Genomic DNA, 22932 nt, shown 5'->3' on the forward strand with positions numbered 1-22932 from the left:
AAAGTGAAATATTTACAACTCAAGGACTTAGTGTTTTGTAGAAGGCATTTTGACAAATTGTTTAATTGCACATTCTGAAGGTAGAAAGACCTATTGAATGAATATGAGTATATTCTAGGAACATGTGAATGATTTGTTTGAGTTGGACTCAGAATGGCTTCAACTCAAGAGGTAAATTCCATAGGAACCTGGCAGGAGTGTGGTTTTCAGTGACAGATATTTGAATATTTGAATAGAGCAATGATAGGATGAAAATGTGATTTCTGAAAGTCGTTCTTGCGTCAACATGTAGGATGACATGAAAATATCAGGGAAACCATTGAGAGTGTCCTGCTATTGGTATCCATAAGAAATATAAGGAAATAAGAATCAGTAAATTGTGATGACACACTGTACCCAGGGAAAGGGGAAATACCAAAATCTTTGTAAATAAAATGATAAATATTAGAATAAATTATGGATAACAGAAATGCCAAGTATAATATGATAGGAAAAGTAATGAATAGAGAGATCACATTCTAAACAGATTTATTAGAATATCTGTATAAAAATCTCTACCATTATAAAAAAAAATTCTAGTTCATTTTTTTCATCCTTTCTCATTTGAAAATCAATACTTGATTTCTGTGTGTGACCCTGCCATAGATTTTGATGTTGCCATCTGGTAGAGCCTGCTTATTATCTTCATTATAGACACAGGCTCTTTTTATGCTGATTCCTATTTTTCAACATTAAGTCATAAGTTAACTCAATTTCAAATTAATGAGAAGTCAGATTAAAGATAAAAACTTTCCCTGAATGTTTTTATTAATTATGCTTTTAGGGCACAATATTTAGCACTGCTCAAATCTGCTTGTACATAAGTTCTCTATTTGATGACATGACCTGTCTTTACTTTGTTCCTGCTACTGTTTTTACTGTTTTCCTTTTGTTGGATGTCACTGGAAAATGGAATTGCCAGATGGTTTGCAAATAGAAGTGAGTGATGACAGTTTTTCTTTTAAAGATTCTTTATATACAAGCAAGTTAGCAAACAAACAAAAAAGAATGTTTTAAGAATGGTTTAAGAAAAAGAAAAAAAAAACCTTTTGCTTAAAACACACAGATACACTCAGAATCTCATAGTGTTAATTATATACTCTTGTTTATATCAGGAGGAATATGACAAATATGGGTGATCGTTCTTAAATTGGGTAGCAATATGGACCTCTAGGAGCCACACATTGTCAGTGTAACTCGCACAACATGCAGACAGTCCCCTGGTGGACATTCTTTCTTCAGCTGTAGAAATTTAAATCTTCATTTATTTCTACAAGTAGTGCTCCCTGATACCGGTAAAGAGTGGCCCTTGTTGCCCACAGGAACTCCAACAGGATGAAAATTACCAGCACAGACACAAGAAATCTCTTCAGTGGTCACTTCAGATCCATCCACTTGGAACTTAGAATAGATCCCTTCTCTTCTCTGGGCCTCAATTTTCTCATCTGTAAAATGAGATCTTTGGAAAGAGAAATCTCAAAGGTCATAAATTCCATAATTCACAAAGCATAAACCTACAACTTCAAATGGAATCCAAAAGCTGTTAATTCTGTGAAAGAGGCCAGGAGGAAATTTCTAGAGGTTAATGAGGCATAAAGACTTCTTCCTTGAACCCCACAGCCTTTCTTCACTAGTCCTGAGGCTACATAGAGTAACTAAGATATCTAGTACGATACGAGATTATATATAATTGGAGGATGGAAAAAAGCAAAAGTTAAACAACAACTAAACTACTTCAGACATTAAAGAGGCCACAGATTCTACTTGCCTTTTAGGCAGAACTTTAGGATAACCTTGTTTTCCATTTAGGTCCTATTTCTGTGTCTCTCAGAAATGAAAGTTCTCTGGGATTTCCACAGTTCCAGCAAAGTGTTACCTATCTTATACTCAATATATTCATGTTGAACTTCTTATCCATTATTCACACCAGCAGTTAGTCTAGAGGAGATTTTAGACAAGAAAATAAAACACTATATATTTCTTCAAATAACTCTTTGAATTGCTCACTTTTAAATTGAGAGGAATAGCTGCAGTCTCAATAAATACTGTAAAAATTATATACATATATTAATAAAAAGTGCAAGTTAAGTTCCTTTTGCCCAATAAAATCATTTGCATTTTCTGTGCTGATTCTTAGGAAAGAAATTCTAAATTACAAAGGCATATATGGTTCTTACTCTAACACAAGCATTAATCAAAAATTTTCTTTGTGTTTTCTAGATATATTCCCCATATACTCACATAATTCAATGAACAGTTACACTGGTTAATAAATGTATCAGAAATGAAGGTTAGTGGGACGTCGGGTGGCTCCGTCAATTAAGTGGCTGCCTTCGGCTCAGATCATAATCCCAGGGTCCTGGGACTGAGTCCCGCAAGATCATAATCCCAGGGTCCTGGGACTGAGTCCCGCATTGGCCTCCTTACTCAGTGGGGAGCCTGCTTCTCCCTCTGCCTACCACTCCCCCCTGCTAGCTCAGTCTCTCTCTATCTCTCTCCCTGGCAAATAAATAAATAAAAATATTTAACAAAAAAATGAATGAAAATGAGCAATTATTGTTTTAAGGGGATGAAGTCTTTTAAAAAGTTGCTTTTCATGAGTCATTTCTAATGTGTATCTGATATTGGCATAGGTGAGGATTTCAGTGAGGCCAAGCTCAAGAAGTCAGAGGGAGGAAAAAAAAACTTAGATGTCTTCTGAAAGTCAACAGAAAATCAATGAAAGTAAAAATAAAAAGAGGTAACTCTGTTCTCTGCGAAATGGGAAGAGCTGACCATAACTTTATGTTACTTACAAAGCTTGAAAAAGAGTTTGGGCAATCAAAGATGCTTAAACATAGAACTCTAGAAAGAGGTCAACCCATGCAAGCATGCCCAGGAGAAATGGAGCCTTAAACCAGCAAACTCTGGGAATCTCATTCCTATAGGCCAATGAATAAATTAATTTATCTCATTGAACAAGTTTCATGTAATTAACTGCATGTGTTAGATCTCTGTGGTAGATTATAGTATGGTTCCTGTATCAGCCTGGGTCTGATTAGGAGAGAGAGAAACATAGTAATTTGAACATGGAAAGTTTAATGCAAATAATTGCAAACTATCACAGGAGGTTGAAGGAAATAGGAATTAGACAGTAAGAAGTACAGGGAACTCTAAAGAATACAAGATTATAGCTACTACCCATGGCTGAACTGGGACACTGAAGAAAAGTCTCCCCAGGACTGAGATCCAGACATTTTTGGAGGGTGTGTGGTCATGGTTCACTGGATGGCAGAGAGCCACTGTAGTGCCACGCCATCAAAATTTGCTAGAAATATGACGTCTGGAACTTGCCAGAAATCTGCTCTCTAGAGTGCTGGAGAAAACTCTCTATGGAGAGGTGTCTCTTCAGGACATCACCCAAAGTGTGTGCCGGGGAAGCTGCTGGTTATTGGGTATTGCTGACCACCAATCATTTGCAGGAGCCAGAAGATGAGGAAGCTATCTGCACTGTAGGAGTTGGTACAGGAAAAGCTTTGCACAAACGCAGCAATCTAATGCTAGAGAAGCCATCCAGGTAATGCTGGACAAACAGCCTGCATTAGCAAAACTGGTTAATAGGAAAGCCTGTGCGTTGCAAGAACTAGATGCCGGTGAAGACTTATATGCTAAGGGAGCCAGTCTTTGGAGAGGTTGCCTCAGGAATCAGCCTAAGACAGAATGCTGGAACAAAAAGAGACACCCCTTATTCTACAAAGTTTCTCCTATACTCTTTACTGGCAAGGAAAGTGACATTATTTAAAAGACCCAGATGCATTTTCACAAAGAGAGCAAAAAATGAATTTGAAACTAGGAAGTAATAAATCAGCAATCAGCACAATTCCCAGTTACACTCATTCTACCCAATAAAAAGATTATAGATACACATCCTCAGTCATATGGACCTGGTGACCCCCTGAAGACAGTATTTCCCCTATCCATTGCCAACTTGGTCATGTAACTTACTTGGACCAATGGTATTTGAGTGGAAGTGATACAGCCCAGTTCTGAACAGAAGTTTTACTTTTAATATTTTTTTGCTTAATTTTTTATTTCATGATTATAAGCTTAACTCTGCAATCACCTGGACTTGTAGGAGGATATGGAAAACATCGAACCCATAATGGAACTGAAGCAAGAGCATAAAGTTTATAGGGTATTTCCAAAGGGGTAATGGGGTGTTCTCTTGAACTACAAAAGTGGTGAGATAAAACACAGGTCAAATGTATTAGATTTGTCCGCAGTCAGCAGTGATGATCTTCTTGCTGGTCTTGCTATTTCTGGACTCATAGCTGAGGAGAAGTTTTAAATGTGAATGTGTACTGCAGCGTCTCTGCCCTCTTGCACCAAGAAATCAAGTCCCAGACAGAGGCTACTCTTATATCTGAGTCCCAGAATGAGGTATAGAGCTTGGTGGAAGCATAGCTAGCCTGACAGCTCTAAGAGAAGAAAAGGCATTGATGCTTATTCAGCCCAGAGATTTTTTGTTTTTGTTTTTGTTTTAGTTTTCCCCACAATATGCACTTTTCATGCTTGACAAACAACTCCAATTTTGATTTGGTTAATTATGACTATGCTGCATAAACTGTAGAGTAAAGCATTATGTTATTTTCTGATTTTGCATATTCACCTGCACTAAGAAGACAGAAATGGAGACAGGACCTGTGCTTGGATTCAAGGAAATACAATTTGATTGTGTCAACCTGAGAAAAGTCTTTGGAGGCAGCTAGCTGGTATTTCCCAGATGTCAGCCTTGCTTGGATGTAACCTATATTAGGTTAGAGATGGAAAGGTTATAGTCAACTTTTTTTAATGCAAAGAGTTGCCCTGCAACACTATCACTCTTCTGTCTTTGACAGTTTTGATGATTAGCTGTCAAGATTATAATTTACTTCATTTTACTTTATCTTAATCAAATGTTCCCAAATCACTTGGGGTACTGGACTGTGGATTATCTTTGGATAAATTATTGTCCTTGACTGGATTTGGTCAACTTCTACACAACTTTCTGTGGAGGAAAAATAAATTTTTTTTGACAACTTCATACTCAGTCTCCCTCACATAGACTTACTCTTTACTAATTGATTTATTAGGAGGAAATCATTTTCTAACTCACTATTATCCTACATACCATAACTATAATCGATATCCTGGTACATTGCTATTAAAACTATTATTATATTTGGTACTTTCAAAGAACCTCCCAACCACACACACAGACACACACAGCAACATACACTGTCATCGGGGGCTAGATGTTTCTTTCAAGTTTATTCAGCTGAAAAATAATGCTGCTGCTCAACAACAACAAAAAATTAATTAAAATCAGAAATAAGAATTAACATGCTATGATTTTGTCACTGAACATTTAGAAGCAGAGGTCAAATATTAACATGTATGTAAAATACATGTATGATTAAGAAAGTCTTAAATAGCACTAATATTTTTCTTTAGCAACAAGGAATATTACCTCCTATGGATATTAAAAAAAATGGCTAGAGTTTTCAGACCCTGTTTCTGTAATAATAATCAACTCTAGGACTAATTTAATTTGGGACAGGTAAAGGAAAGTCATCATGAAGAGGCAAGAAAAATGCACAAAGTCTCATCTAGGCTCTGCCACACAACTTGCTTTTATAGTCTCAGCTTTCCTGTATCTAAAATGGGGATAATAACATCTGCCATACCAAACTGATGGGAATATTGTTTTAAGATTCAAATTAACGTGTGTTGGTGAAAAGAATATGTAAATAGTAAAGGTGTTTGCAAATGTGAAAAATCGTTGTACTGTGAAACGATATTGATGATATGTTGGAATCTTCCTAAATTCCACTGAACCTAGAACCTAGACAAGAGAGTAAGACTTAACCAGAAGTGTAATCTTCAAGGTATATCCTACTACAGAAAGAAATACAAGATATCAGGATAACCTTAGAGGTAAAAGAAGGGAGAAATGTAATGTCTGCTTCTTCTAAAGCTCTCTTCTACTATGGGGAAGTATCATATTCCCCAAAGTCTCATTTAAAAGATGTCGTCCAGCAGTAGAGAAATTTATTGTCAATAAACTCCCTAATAATTATATAGTATTAACACTAAAATGGGAAAAGACAGAATGATGAAAACTGGGTTAGTGATGAAAATGATGAAAGCTAGAGGTAGGGCTTATACTCAAGGAGTGTACTGAGCTCATGCTCATCTTCTCCCTGACCATGCCATGGACTCCATTGTTCCAAGAATCTAGCGAACTCTTAGTCTCCTCATCTCTCTGTAGTCCCCCAGCCTTTGTGGCAAACCTTCTATATTAAAACTTCATATAGTATATTGTATTTACTTGTCAAATTGTCTGTCTCTTCCATCAGATTAGAAGTGCCTTGAAGGTAAGAATCCTGTCTTAATTTTCTAGTAACCCCAACTGATGCTGGATACTGGGCCTGGCTTGTCCAATGAATGTCAGGTGAAAGGATGAATGGCTACAAAATAGAGTGGAGGAGTAAGAAGAGATGGACTTTAGTAAGGCTTTAAAATGAAGCATTGCACTTCTTAAATATAAAGGAATCGTTTTCAAGACATAGCATAAAACAACATTTCTATTAAAATTTAATAGAAAATTAGTCCAGACACTTACAGATATTTTTTTAAGAGACTCCTGGAAAACATGATTAACTTCTAATGTCTGAGCTCATATGTTCTCATTCACTGATGTCTTAAAAATACGCTTGGGCGCCTGGGTGGCTCAGTGGGTTAAGCCGCTGCCTTCGGCTCAGGTCATGATCTCAGGGTCCTGGGATTGAGCCCCGCATCGGGCTCTCTGCTCAGCAGGGAGCCTGCTTCCCCCTCTCTCTCTGCCTGCCTCTCTGGCTACTTGTGATCTCTCTCTCTGTCAAATAAATAAATAAATAAAATCTTTAAAAATAAATGAATAAAATAAAAATAAAAAAGGCTTAAAACAAGTATGATTTCTGCTTAAACAGATAATTTTCTTTGAAAAAAGAATGTACTTTTAAGCTGAAATAGGATGGAGGAAGAGGTGTTATAAAAGTCAGAAGGGTGTGTCCAGTATACAAACCTAATGGTTTAGGAATCTTTGTCATAATACACTTAAAGTGGTAAATAATTATTTTGTAGAAGGAGAGAGAACATTTTAAGTTTGTTTGAATTGGACATATTTTAAATTAGAATATGGCATTACTTTCCACTTTTTTCAGATGTTGTAAAGATAGGTGTGAAACTCCCATTTTCCAGAATTTTGGGGCAAACTTAAATATTAACTATCTGTAAATGGGTCATCTAATTCTTCCTCTTAAGCATGACAAAAGAGTATATATAATCCTTGAATATGCTTACAAGAAATATTAGGAGATATCTTATCTGCCAGGCTGTAGAAATGTGACTTTCAATGGAAATGTTTTATAAGGTAAATCTTACTTTGTCCATTACCTTGCCCTGCTATGATATAAATTCCTTGCCTACTAATCACAAATCTCAAGATCTGGGAAATAGAGTTCCCTAGAACAGGCTATATATTTTTTATTGCCATCTCGAATCAAACCTGATGCCGTTTTTCATGAGAGGACTAATAAAAGTCACATTCTGTATTGAAACATCCCTGTATTTTATGGACCCATCTGATATACCCTTAATAAAGTTTTAAAACAATCCATAATAGATTTTGCAAGAAGCTCAGATCTGCCGGCACTCTCATTAACAGCCCAATTTGAAGCACTACTTTAGGCATGATTATCTGCAAAATGTTAGTAGGGTTGTTTAATATTAACAGACTAGATGAAGGGACAGGAAGCTCAATTATTCAAAAATCCAGTTAGATTGCAATTTAGAGTAATTTAACAAATAAAATTGCATTTTTTCTTATTTTCAAAGTACAGACTTATGTTTATTTCCTCTAAGATGTAGCTCTTTGAAAATACCAACACTGCTAAGTGATTCTGCAGAAGAAATAGTTGATTAAAATAAAAATACCCCTCAGCTTGTTAAAACATAAATGTATTACAAATGACACCACACTTATACAGTGTTTGCTCAGTTGACTACACTTTATGAAACAAAAAAGCCAGAATCTCTGCCCCACCTAATGATCACAGAAAGGACAAACAATGAGCAAATATAATTGCATGTAATTTTCTTTACATTTAATTGTCTTTTTTATTGACTCCTCTATCTGGGGAAGCTATCCTTTGGGTTTCAGACCTGTTTATAAACCTATTTCCTTATCTAGATTTTCTTGCTTTAATAGATGTTAGCAAATTAAGATTGAGCTAATCGTCAAAAAGAATGAGGGAGTTACTTCTGTTGCAATAAAAAATTGTCTTCACGGGCGCCTGGGTGGCTCAGTGGGTTAAGCCGCTGCCTTCGGCTCAGGTCATGATCTCAGGATCCTGGGATCGAGTCCCGCATCGGGCTCTCTGCTCAGCAGGGATTCTGCTTCCTCCTCTCTCTCTCTCTCTGCCTGCCTCTCTGCCTACTTGTGATCTCTGTCTGTCAAATAAATAAATAAAATCTAAAAAAAAATTGTTTTCACTGTATTAATTTTTGTGTGTATGTGTGCAAGTGTATTTGTTAGAACTGGTATTGAAAACATCTGGATGAATTTACTCCCAATTATTAAGAATATGGTCGGAGACTGGGAAGAGAGGAGAGAGCAGTCAAAAAGGGACACTTATTTTCAACTGCTTTTTCCCTGTACTGTTTATATACATATATGTATGTATATATATTTTACTTAGAGTATGTAATATTTTGTAATAAAAACAAAACATTTTTAAAATGGCACTATTCAGTTTCCTTAAACTTTTATATCCAGTAAAAATATTCAATCCAAGAAAACTGATAAAATATAAACTTGTTAAATTTAAAATACACAAATTTTTGTTTATTATTAATTACAATGAAAGAAATTCCAAGCCATGATTATTAGACCACTAGCTCTCATAGCTAATTTAGTGACAATAATACAAACAGAAAGAGATTTCATACTCTTACTAATACTCATCCTTCTCCACTACACATATTAACGGAATTTCAGTCAATATTTATTCTTTATTGTACAACTTAGACATCAGAAACCACTTTTGTATAGTTTTGCGCTAAATTTAGCAACCTATTCATTCTTAGAATTTCAATTGAGCCATTAAAGCCATTCTGGATCCTGTAGTGAGATTTGGAATTAGAGAATGATAATGAATATTAACAATGCATTCTTGTTCATTTTTATTAGTTTTTAAATCTCGGATGTCAAACTCTTAAATTTGTTTTAGAATTCTGATCACTTATCCAAAATTATTTTAAATTCCCAAAGACCATTAGGCCATATGTAGGGCAAAGTTACAAACACATCGTATTTTAAGTCATTGCTCCTCTGGCTTTCATTGGCTGTCCTCATTGTTTCATCCCTGATGACTACTTAATCCTACGTGAGACAAGGAGGACAAAATGAGATAAATTAACATCCTAGGCTCCTGGGTACAATTCTGTAAATGACAGTTTTTCCTGCCCTGCAGAGACAATCTAGCTTTCTTGGAAGAATCACTTATTTGACTCATGGAAAGCGGTGTGCTCCCCTGCCTCACTATGAAAAGTAATAATTACAAGACCTGTTTTACACTGTGATGTGTCTGTTTGGTTTTTGGATATTGCTCCTAGGTTATTATACTAACTTATAATTCAAACAGGAGCTTATATAGTATCTTCATTTGACAAGTAGTACCTAGTCTTTTCAAATTATACATTGCCCATGATTCATTCCCACTAGTTGTGCGCACAGTACTTTTTTCCTTTTTCTTTTCTTTTCTTTCTTTCTTTTTTTTTTTTTTAAGATTTTATTTATTTACTTGAGAGAGAAAGAGAATGATCTGGAGAGAGAGAGAGAGAGAGAGAGGAGAGAGAATACAAAGCAGACTCCACTCTGAGCATGGAGCCCAACAGTGGGCTGGAGCCCACAACCAAGAGATCATGACCTGAGCCCAGACGAAAGTCAACTGCTTAACCGGCTGCACCACTCAGGAGCCCCTGTTCACAGTATTTCCTGTGAACAGGATCTGCAATATCTTATTTATTTAATTGTCTTCCTCAGTTAATGCTAATTTGTTAGCTATTTTCAATATTAAGGGAGTTAGAAACATTCCCTTTTAGGTTAGTAACACATTTTCAGGATAATTTGCAGATTTATTTTTATATCCAGGTTTTTTATTTTTTTTTTTTTTTTTTAAGATTTTATTTATTCAGGGTGCCTCGGTGGCTCAGTGGGTTAAAGCCTCGGCCTTCGGCTCAGGTCATGATCCCAGGGTCCTGGGATCGAGTCCCGCATTGGGCTCTCTGCTGAGCGGGGAGCTGCTTCCCCTTCTCTCTCTGCCTGCCTCTCTCTGCCTACTTGTGGTCTCTGTCTGTCAAATAAATAAATAAAATCTTAAAAAAAAAAGATTTTATTTATTCATCTGAGAGAGACAGAGCACAAGCAGGGGAGAGGCAGAGGGAGAGAGAGAAGCAGACTCCTTCCTGAGTTGGGAGCCCAACCTGGGGCTCAGCCACAGGACCCTGGGATCATGACTCTAGCAGGAAGCAGACACCTAACCATTTGAGCCATCTGGGTGCCCCTGTTATTCTTTTTCTAAAGACAGAGAAGAATAATTTAGAATCATTTAGGAGACTCCATCAGATGAGTTATAATTTGCAAACACTCATTATAGACATTATTAGACCACTAGCTCTCATAGTGGATTTAGTGACAATAACACAAACAGAAAGGGATTTCATACTTTTGCTAATACTCATCCTTCTGCATTATACAAATCCTTCTCCATTATACAAAATTTCTAAGAATCTCCTGATTTAATGAGCTTATTGTTTTTAATGAAGGCAATTTATTAAGGATGTTATTAGATATATATTTATTTTATTAACATTCATTATATAAATATATTTATACATACATAAGGTGATTTTGATTAATGCATACCAAAATTTGGTTGAGAAAATATAATCCATATTTTCTTCCTCTTTGGCAAGTAAGCAATCTGGAATATGATCACAATAAAATAATTTTAGAGATTTATTGGCATAAATCCTACCTTTGTACAGTGAGGTCAACATGATGGTGGGTTAAACATCCCCAGGTGGCCATTGGGAGTTTCCCGGTCTGGTTGAGGACAGAAAACTCTTCTGGTTCTGGCTGAGGTTTGGTGCACCAGTTGACAATTGTGTATTCCACTTAAAAATCAATAGAGAAAACTCTTGGCCCATGGCTGGGTGGGACTTCTAGGATAGGTGCAATGATTCTAAGAGCATCCTTATAGATGACTGTCCAAGCATACTGGTCCTGTTGAGTGTCGGGGTAGATAATCATCACATTTATTACCCAAACTAGAACACTTTAGAGAATAAAGGGCATAGGGGTACTTAAGTAAAATTTTATAGTTATAACTATGAAAACATAAAAAACAGTACATTCCGTAAAATAAATATATGCAATTTATAATATGTAATAAATGAAAGCACTGTGTAGCAAGGACATTCATACTACTCTCTCAAAGCCCTACATACAGGAGGACGTAAAAGCCTTTTGTGAATGAGCCTATCATTTCCTGGGTTATCCACTGAACCTATCAACTGAGAGCCAGTTGCAACGAAAGGACTGTTGGAGCCAATCTTCTCCAGAATTTAAAGAACTAGGTGACCATAGTTGATGTGTGGATTACATCTCTATCCCACAGAGTTGTTGGGAGGGTGAAATTGGATGGGACAATATGTGGGAATGCCTCCTACCCTGAACCCAAAAATGTTAGCCTCCTTCCCCTTTTTCACCACTCAACAGCACACTCATACAAAATTCATGCAGTACTCACTTCACCTCATCTTCACTTTGTTTGTTAGACTCAAAGCTTCTTAAGGGTAGCCCTGTTTTCATACATCTTTATTTCTATCTAGAACCCAGGACACTGTTGGATCATAAAAAATACATGTTGGCTAATTGAATGTTTCTGACTCTGCCCAAAGAAGAGCCTGCTTTTCTGCTCGTCTTGTTCAAAAATGGAGAAATAATGTATAGTAGAGGATGACAATTCACTGGAACTATTGAGCTTGAGGGCACAAAATGTTAAAGGCATATGACTTTCTTGGGTCAGATTGACAAGGCCAGCTTCTCATCTATCATTTGGTTTCCTGAGTAGATCTACTCCCTAGGCACACAATTCATTGTGAAGAACAGTTCAGGTTTTTAAACTACTAATATATCCATAAATAGGCATACATTTGAACTGATATGCACTTTGTCTCTCAGGCCCTCAATGTGAACTAATACATTCAAACCTCTGAATCTGCCACGCTGAGGGTCAGAGCATGAATCAGAAAGATCAGGGAAACAGTTTCTCTGAGCCCAATCTCACCTGAGTCTCCCAGACATTCCGACTATGCTCGTTTATACCCTTTCATGAGTTAAAATAACAATGCTGTGGTGTGTCTTTACTTTTTCAAGGGGATCATTAGTCTATGCTAAATTTCATTTTTTGTTTTCAGTTATTTTTTCCCCTAAATTTTTACAGTAGTGTAAATTAACATTTATTGCTGAATAACACTATGTAATTTATATGACTTATTATTTAAGTAGAATGTATTATTATTCCTATTTCCAGTTGTGAGGAAAATGGAGCTAGAAAGATTAAAAGTTTTGCTTGTGATCAGTAAATGGTGGAACTAGCCTTTTTTTTTTTTTTTTTAACCCCAAATCTAACACTCTTTGTACAATGCCAACTGCCACCATATATATCTTGCAAAGACATTTATAATCTCTCTAATGAAGAATTTAAGTTAAATATATATTATCCAATATTTCAGAAATGTTTCCTTTAATAAATACAATAAAAATTTGATAACAATTTAGTGAGTACTCATTCCATTGCATTTATCTTATGTAACTGTAGTCTGTTTTTTAGAAGTATGACCTAGATCCTAGGTTTATTGGACATTTTTAAATGCGTGTTCCAAACTAAGTTCAAGTCTATTTAAAATTTTCTAGGCTGCTTTGATTTGTTTCTGGGTCATGGCTGATGTTTGCAGACTCTCTGAATCTGGAATCATTGAAAGGTTTTATTAATGAATCCTTCTCAAGCTGTTCATCAGTGAAAATAGCACAAATGCATATGGATGTTAGTCCCTGTGTAGCAAACTATGTCATCATGCCTAGCTTCCAAGAGGACCTGAGAAGTTTGGCACCACCCACACCCATTCCTTGGGGGACCTGTTTTAATGCTCTTTTCCTATATACAGACATATGTGTGAAAGCTGCACACTAGAGGAATTAAGAGGACTGTTAGGTCTAGAACAATAGATCAGAGGAATATTAATATTAATCAAAGGCAAACAGAAATTATCATATATTTTGATAACTGATTTTTTTTTTTTTTTTTTAAGATCTTACTTGCTCCTTTGAATCTGTATATAGAGGAATCTTGGCCTATGCTCTGGGGAAGAACAATAGCTTCTTTTCTTTGTTTCCTCATTTGCTCTCCTTTCTTTGCTTTGTGGTTTTGTAATTTTGTTTTCCTTTGTAAAATATTCTTTGTGAGAGATAAAGAGAGCCCACATGCATGTGAGCAGGAATTGTGGGGGGTGGGGTAGGGTGGGCAGGGTAGAATCCCAATGGGGAGGGAGGTAGAGAATCTTAAGCAGACTCAATCTCACCACCCCCAAGATCAGGACCTGAGCTGAAACCAAGAATCTGATGCTCAACCAACTGAGCCATCCAGGCACCTCCCTTTGTAAAATATTCTTAAAACTGTGGATCAGAATATACACTGTTATATCTTTTCTTTCTTCTTACAAATGTCCTTTCTTATATATATTTTACTATCTATATGTTTTACAGAATACTTAAAATGGAGATTTTCAGAAAAGATTATATGGCAAATTCTTATAGTAAACTCCTTTATCCTTTCCAGAGATTTAGTAGTGCTAAATAAGATATGTTTTTAAAATTAAGTAAGAATGGGATGCCTGGGTGGCTCAGTCAGCTAAATGTCTGCCTTCAGCTCAGGTCATGATCCCAGGGTCCTGGGATCCAGTCCCAGATTGGGCTTCTTGCTCAATGGGGAGTCTGCTCTCCCTCTGCCTGCTGTTCCCTCTGTTTGTGCTCTCTTTCTCTCTCTGACAAATTAATAAATAAACGTTTCAAAAAAATAAAATTAAGTGACTACAGTCAAACTAAAAAAAATTAAAAGGCAAATTTTTCATTTTAGCAAAAAAGAAACAGAATTGTGGAGTTTTAAACAGGTGTGGATGGAGTTGGTTGACGCTGAAGACCTTTGGGATACCAAATCTGGAAACAGACAAGACACCAAGAATTAAAGGTAGAAACTGAGATAACCTGGGGAGCGTATCCATTTGCTAAGGCTGCCATAGCAAAGTACCACAAATTGGGGGGTTTAAATGACAGAAATATATTGTGTCACATTTTTGATGGCTAGCTGTCTGAGATTAAGGTGTCTGTTGGGCCATGCTTCCTCTGAAGGTGCCAGGGAAGGATCTCTTCTAAGTGTGCCTCCTAACTTGTCATACTTTGCTGGCAATATCTGGTGTTTGCTGGCTTGTAGAAGCATCATGCCAGTCTCCACCTTCATCATCACATGAATTTCCCTATATGGGTGTCTTTCTCTTCATAAAGCACTCTTTTCATAAAGATACCAGTCATGTTGGATTAGATGCCCATCCTACTCCAGTATGACCTCATCTTGGCTTGACTAATTACATCTGCAATGACTCTATCACATTCTGAGTTACTGAAGGTTAGGATGTCAACACATAAATTTTAGGGAGACACAACTCAACCTTTAACACTAGGGTATCAAGGCAGAGGGTCTAACCCACTGAGCCACCCAGGTGCCCCTTGAATAAGTTTGTTCAAGATTCTCAAAAGAAAAAGAAAGGAATTCTAAAAGAAAATAGTGAAACCCAAACTGGCAGATGTGAATCCAAAAAAAGAAGTCATAATATAAGTCGTAGAAATAGTGGATATAGTCATAGATATACTTAAGAATCAAAAGATAGTGATAAAGACTTCATTTTGCACATAATTAAATTACATGATGAGATGAAACATATGAAAGAATATCATATATATAATCATATATATAATCACACACATATATATGTTATATTAAAAATTTCAAAAATATATATATTAGGAGAAATGATATAGAAGTAATGTTTGAAGAGATGATGACTAAAAAATTGTTTTTCTAGAATTAGAGAAAAATATACAATTTGATTTACATTATAGTGAAGCTTCAGAACTTCAAGGGTAAGGAGAGAATTCTAAAAGCAACAAGATAAAAAAGACAGATTACCCAAAATGACAGATGATTTGTCATAGTACAGTCTAGAAGAAAATAGAGCAAGATCTTCAAAATGGTGAAGAATATACAGTCAATCTTCATTATTTGTGAATTCACCTACTCACTAAAGTTTATTTTTAACCCCCAAATCAATACTCAGTGCTTTCATATTCACTTTTGGACATGAACAGAGTCACCCAATGCACATGTTCCCACCTGAGGTTAAACAAAGCAACATTTTGCCTTCTTGTTTTAGCTTTCATACTGTAAACTAGTGTTCTTTTTTCGCAGCCTATGTAATGCCTTTTTTTTTATATATATATATATTTGTGGTTTCTGTTCACGATTGTGCTATTTAAAATGATCCATGTATATATATAACATAAGTATATTAAATATAGTGTTTTAAATATAAACCTACACAAAACAACATTATATATTGATAGGTTGGTGAAAATGTTGTGACCAGAGGCTTACAGAAACCTAATCCTATATTCCTCCTTGGAATACTAATTAAATCTCATCTAGGAAACCCAAAGAAACTGTATTCTTCATATACTTATATAGGTCATCACATCTTTAACAAGAAACCAAACCAGGGACACCTGGGTGGCTCAGTTGGTTGAGTGTCTGACTCTTGATTTCAACTCAGGTCATGATCTCAGGGTCAAGAGGTAGGGAGTCCTACATCGGATTCCATGCTCAGTGGGGAGTCTGCTTGAGATTTTTTCCTTCTTCCTGTGCCCCTCTCCTTGTTCATGCTCATTCTCTTTCTCTCTCTAAATAAATAAACTCTTTAAAAAAAAAAAAAAAAAAGGAAAGAAACTAAACCAAAGAATAGCTTATCACGGGGACACTATATTAATCTGCTTGTGTTGTCTACTGTTCAAGTCTTTTTGGATTCAGATTTTTCTCCCTACATTGTCCTATGTGTACTGAAGAACTCATCTATTAAAAAAAAAAAAAGTCTCATTTTTTTTTCATTGACCTCGGGCAGGCATCATTTTTTAAAATTATTGTTTCAAGATTTTTATGTACTTGAAATTTCAAAGAAATTATCTTAATAGAAAACATTTGCCATATTTCTTTTAGGCTGTTTATGCCTTCACTGGTTTTTGTTTTTTGTTTTTTGTTTTTTTTACTTCCATATAGAATTAAGACTTCTGCAAAACCCAGAGAGAGGACATTTGTTTAGCTGCTAACAAGAAGCAGCTGTTTTCCATGGGAGATCAATCATTATTTTCTGTATTTCTTACTCAATAACCTTATTTTTAACATGTGTCATGTCCTGCTGAGGGAATGTTCAGGGGGCCTGTCATGTAACAGAACCGGACACAGCTTGAATTTTAAAACAGCAGACCTTCAACTGAAAAAAAAAGAGTCTAACATTTTCTTCTTTAATGATTTTACTATTATAATAATAATGGGTTTTACAGATACAAATAGAATGTAGATGGAACTCTACTTGTTGGAAGGAAATTCTGTGTGTTAAGTGGGGAGAGGGCAGACTTCAGGAGAAGGTCTAAGTTTTCTTTTTTTACTTCAAGCTCTTCAGTTGTTATTGCTTCTGTGTTCTCCTCACATAATTCTTTCACCTTTATCAACATCTTTTAGAGCCCCAGGGGTCTCTACCTTCTCAAAAGCAGAATAACGGAAGGATATGATATCGCTGATTTAATTCCTAGTATTACTGGAAGTAAACTCTCATGGAGACTTTTATTTAATTTTTATTGGTTTGTCTTTGGTTAAAGGGATTTCAGACATTCTGAGGTAGGAGAGAGAGAGAATCTGGAAGAATCCTCCTGAAACCCCTTAATAATAATGAAAATAGTAAAAATAATATTAGAAGCTAACATTTATTGACTTCTCACTATGTACCAGGATCTATGCTGTCGACTACTTTAATCCTCAAGACAATCCTATGCGTGAGGCCTTATTCTGAAACTCCATTTTTACACATAATAAAAGTTTCTTCAGTTTAGGTACCCAGCAGCCTCAGCATCATCCTGGAGGTTGTTGGAAATGTAAATTTTTGGGCCCCAGTTAAAATCTGTTTTAACAAATCCTCCAGGTAAATTGAATACGATAAAGGTTGAGAACCATGGCTCTGAACTCTGTCTTTTCAGTGGAACTTCACATAGGATCTTTATTGCTTTGATTAGAGAGCAGAGGGCTGTGCCATGTTTGTTTGTGTTCCAGACCCTAAAAATGTGCTTGCTTCAGGCTCGTGGGTGGGTCAGTCAGTTAAGTGTCCAACTCTTGGTGTTGGCTCAGGTCATGATCTCAGGGTCACACATGGAATCTGCATAAGATTCCTTCCCTCTCCCTCCCCCTCCCCCTCTGCTCTTCCTCCCAGTCATTTGTGCTATCTCTGGAATAAATAAATAAATAAATAAATAAATAAATATCTTTTTAAAAAATGTGCTTGATTCATGAGAGGTGCTCAGTAAAGGCACAATGTGTAGCTGTGAATAAATGACTTATTTTGTGTAGCTCTGTTGAGGATAACAAGGTGATCCGATAATCCACAAACCCTCTTTAACCAGGTCTGTTTTCTTTTTGGTGGGAAGATCCGTAATTTACTTCCAGCATACATTAGACTATGGAGAGACCAGGTCCAGTGTGCAGTCACGAGGTGTTCACTTAGGAAGCGAAGCATTCTTCTTCAGACTTTCGCATCTGGGCAGGGCGTCTGATTCATTGTGTTCTTATTTCCACAGGATGGGAATAGGAAGTGGAGGGAAAAAGGTACTCTGGGTATTTGGGGAGTCAGAAATAAGAGTAACAATGCAGACATGTTGTGAACGCATAAAACAAATAAACATCAAAACCTGAGATACTTATCTAAAGCAACATGAGCCACCTTATAAATCAGGTGATAATTAATAAAATAATTTATGCAGATAGCTATTAAAGATAGTGAGGGGCGCCTGGGTGGTTCAGTCAGTTAAACATCTGCCTTCAGCTCGGGTCATGATCCCGGGGTCCTGGGATTGAGCCCCACATCGAACTCCCTGCTCAGCAGAAAGTCTGCTTTTCCTTGTCCTTCTGCCCCTTTCCTGCTTGTGCTCTTTCTCTCTCTCAAATAAATAAATAAAATCTTAAAAAAAAAAAAAAAAGGTGTTGAGTGTAGTATTGTGACCAGAGCACTAGAATCAGAATGAGCAGATCAGGACTTCAGTCTCCAGTCTACATTACTTGCCATTTGCTAATGGATGGATGATTTAAGTTCCTCAAGCCTCTGTTTGTTTGTTTCTTTCTTTCTTCCTTTCTTTCTCTCTTTTTTTTTTTTTTTTTAAAGAATTTATTTATTTATTTGTCAGACAGAGAGAGAGAGTGCACAAGCAGGCAGAGGCAGAGAGAGAAACAGGCTCCCTGCAGAGCAAGGAGCCTGATGCGGGTCTCGATCCCAGGACCCTAGGATCATGACCTGAGCCAAAGACAGCGGCCTAACCAACTGAGCCACGCAGGTGTTCCAAGCCTCTGTTTCTTCATCTGTAAAAAAATTCTACTTAACTTTTAAGTTTATTAAGAGATTCAGAAAGCATACACAGGTTTTTATAGGTCTTTCTGCTATAACATGAGATCCTAAAATAATCATACCTCTAAAAGTAATGCAACTATAAAAATATGAAGGGCATACTACTAAAAGCAAATGCAACTTTATAACCAAAGCTTTATCTAAAACAATCATGCTAATAAAAATACTACTGTGGTTCAAAAGACAAATTAAAATCATTAAAAAGAAATTCTGTAGTAAATATAGGACCTTACCTTAGCAAGGTGTGTGTGTGTGAGACAGAGACAGAGAAAGCAGGAAAGAATACAGCTTGATAGAGAGTAAGAAAAGGTTGGAGCTTTTGAATTAGACGACCAGTCTAAGTACACCAAGCACATATGCCTCTAAAAGCAAGCATGTGTGGGATGCCTAGCTGGCTTAGTTGGTTAAGCGGCTGCCTTCAGCTCAGGTCATGATCCTAGTGTCCTGGGATTGAGTCCCACATCGGGCTCCTTGCTCAGCAGGGAGCTTGCTTCTCTCTCTGTCTCTTCCTGCCACTCTGTCTGCATGTGCTCGCTCTCTCTCTCTGACAAATAAATAAATAAAATCTTTAAAAATAAAACAAATAAAAGCAAGCATGTGTGGGGCACCTGGGTGGTTCAGTCAGTTAAGCATGTGACTTTGGTTCAGGTCATGATCTCAGGGACTGAGCCCTGTGTTGGGCTCCCTGCTCAGTGGGGAGTCTGCTTGTCCCTCTCCCCCTGCTAGGATTTCTCTGTCTCTTTCAAATAAATAAATATAATCTTAAAGAAAAAAAAAGAGCAAGCATGTGGCCAACCCAAGTTGAGAGGAAAAATATGGAGTGAGTAGGCATTGTTTTTAGTTCCATAATTTGCAACACTTTGTGTATTTCAGGTATATAGTATACATTTAGCAGCTGGTATGTGGTGAGACCACCCCCCCCCCAAAAAAAAACCCCAAAAAACAAAAAACAAAAAAATGAAAAACTAATATGCTGGAAAAAATTAGACTCTGAACCAGTGCATTAAATTGATCTAATTCCCTTATTTACCAACATTCTTATCAGCTAATTCTCATTCTAGGAACACTTGTAACAAAATAGGCTTCATTGGAAAGTATTGTAAAGCATGGTAAAAGTAGGCTAGTTTTATTAGCATTGTTTTATCTGGATTTATAAATAAAGACCTGAAATAATCAAAATTACCAGTGTAATCACGTTTTCTATGAATTTTTCATTAACTCTTTGACAACATGCAAATGGTAGGGTGCTGAGTGACTTACGGAATATTAGCCAACCATGTGTGGTCTTTGAATTCTATCCTGAGTGATTAGGATGTATTTTGGAGAATGCAATCAGTTAATGTACTTTTCGTTTATAAAAGTTCTACAGCAATACCAAGATAATCTCAGTATCTCCAGCAATTAGTCATTTGGAATAAGCAAGACTTCTACAGGTATTTTTATGTTTAGGTACAAACTCTTTTTTTTAATTAAATGAAAACTTTTCAAAACTCAAAGTACTGGAAATAAAAATAATGCATTGCAATAGTAATGACAGTAATGCATTTCCTGTTGCTATGGCCTTGGAATTCAAGAAAGTAAGAAAGGACTTCTCCACCTGATTCTTTGTCCCATCTGCCCTCCCCTCCCTGAATGCAGGCACCCCCTTCCCTGGGTTTTGGGCCTTCTTGCTTCATAAAGTAGTTGCCACACTACATGCTTTCTAAGTGTCCATACCTGAAAGAAATTTTATTGGACTCCAAAGTTTGGAAAGGATTCAGGACAACATTGAAAAGGAGGAAGAGGCAGGAGCAGCCTGAGAAGGATGTGGGGGAGAAGTTGCTGGGGACTTGGGGAGGAGATGGATGTGTTGATGATGTCTCTGGTGAGAGCCACTTCATGCCCCATGACTGCAGGATGTCTAGGAACATGTTGGAGCCAGAAGAAAATGGCCTCTAGGTGCAAAGGCTCCCAGTCTTAACAAAAGGGCCCACCCCATTCCCAAACATGGCACATGAGTGGCCAAGATGCTATCTCCCAGAGCTCTTGAGAGCCCTGCCTCTGAGTGGTTGCTGGGTACCAGAGGGTGGGGCCGTTTCCCAGAACTTATGCTGCCCTGAGGAGAAGCCTCTTTCTCCAATGAAAGGATTGAGAAAGAATTTCTTGCCTGATAGAGATCAGTGCAGATTTTATTTCGTTTAACAAAGCGAGTAAAAATGGACAGATACTGTGTCTTGTGGTGGAATAAAGTAAATACCTAACACAAATGAAAAACACCCCTCCTTGGATTCTTCACCAGTGCGTGGATTGACTTAACTTTGCCTCTCTGTGAATGTAACTTATGTACACATATATTTACTTTTACAAAAAAAAAAACCCAAACTTTTTATGAGTATTGGGTCTGCTTTTTATAGTTATTCTATGTCTTCATCAGTTTTACTACATGTCTCTCTGATTTCTGGTCTGTTCCTCTCAGTTAGCTATGGACTTTTAGACAATAAAGTTCATTAGAAGTATAAACAACAGACTGGAATATTAAGCAGTAATTTTGAAAATATATTACAAGTTGAGAAAATGTTTATGATGCACTGTTCAGTGAAAAAAGCAGAATACAGATATATTCAGTATGATTTGAATTTTATATTAAAAAGAAAATGCAGCAGATAACTAGAACCACAGGGTTAAAATAGAATTAGGAAACTAATTAGCTGGTGATGGGGCTGTGCCAGTTTCAGATACAGGTATTGGCATGAGATGGAGAACTTTGCTCCCCTTCCCCACTCCTTCTTGGGGAGAAAAAAAATGGGAGAGAAAGTTTCCTGCAAGAATATCTTGAAGGAAGATCCAAGGAAATGAGGGAATGACTTGGGGTTCACCTACTACCTGAAACATAGATATATATACAAAGAGATTGAAAAATAAATAAAGCAGATATTGAAGTACACTTTGATACAGATAGGGATATGGGGTCTGGGAAAGAAATTCATTAAGATAGAAGTACAGATACAGTAGTCATGTGAGACTATAAAGAAATACACCAGAATGTTACCATTCTCTTTCCCAATAGTGGTTTTATAGGATATTTAATTTCCTTTTAAAAAATTCTTTTCTGTAATGTCCACCTTGTCAACAATAATAGTGTATTACTTTTGTCATCCTAAAAATATAGTTAAATGTTTATGCATGAGATAAGCTTGAGTAGGCACAGAGTAAGGTCCTATTTCTTTAGATAAAGAAGATTGTGTAAAGCTCTAGGTTTTAAAATTCTGATTTTTATTTTTCGAAGAGAAGGTTCTACTGTGTCACCCTTGATAATGGTAATAGTCCCGGTTGATGCACAATGACATATGCATTAAATGTATTTTTTGCTTTTCACTAATGGGGGGCATAGGGTTACTTATATTTTTTTCTTTTATTATCAAAATATACCTGTTTATGAAAGCTGCTTAAGGGTACAAAATAGTAAGTAGCCTTTTTACAATAATTTCTTGTGAGTAATTCTTTTAGGTTTCATACTGGAATCCAACCTGTCATCATGAGCTTCTTTGCTCCTCTGTTTTCTCATTGAGCTCATTGACAGACATGTTTTATTTATTTATTTTTTTAAAGATTTTATTTATTTATTTGACAGACAGAGATCACAAGTAGGCAGAGAGGCAGGCAGAGAGAGAGAGAGAGAGAGAGAGAGAGAGGGGGAAGCAGGCTTCCTGCGGAGCAGAGAGCCCGATGCGGGGCTCGATCCCAGGACCCTGAGATCATGACCCGAGCCGAAGGCAGCAGCCCAACCCACTGAGCCACCCCGGCGCCCCTACAGACATGTTTTAAAAGAGTAGGTAAAATTTAGAATGAGTATTACCAACGACATCAGAAAGAATCATGTCAACTAGAAACCAGCCCTACATTTATCAGCCAAAGTAGTTTTGTCTTTCATTTTATGGGGGAGGTGGGAATAGAAGAGAAGAAAAGAAAATTAACCCTTTCTGCAGTCCCTTAACATTTCTGGAAACGAGTACATAA

The 22932-nt window shown here is 36.6% G+C and overlaps 1 non-coding gene across 3 annotated transcripts in view; it reads left to right on the top strand.

The window, feature by feature from the left end:
* The window catches only part of LOC101683078, a 360384-nt gene that overhangs the window by 163602 nt on the left and 173850 nt on the right, over positions 1-22932 (top strand). Inside the window, exon 1 of one of the 3 annotated variants that reach the window (XR_006609140.1) lies at positions 14293-14411. The exons of the other annotated variants lie outside the window; for them this stretch is intronic. This is a non-coding gene — a transcript (uncharacterized LOC101683078). Of the gene's footprint in view, positions 1-14292; positions 14412-22932 lie in introns of those variants that run through there. 3 annotated transcript variants of the gene reach the window in all.

This window comes from Mustela putorius, unplaced genomic scaffold (assembly GCF_011764305.1).
Source record: "Mustela putorius furo isolate JIRA1106 unplaced genomic scaffold, ASM1176430v1.1 tig00003834_pilon_pilon_pilon, whole genome shotgun sequence".
Lineage (NCBI taxonomy): Eukaryota > Metazoa > Chordata > Mammalia > Carnivora > Mustelidae > Mustela > Mustela putorius.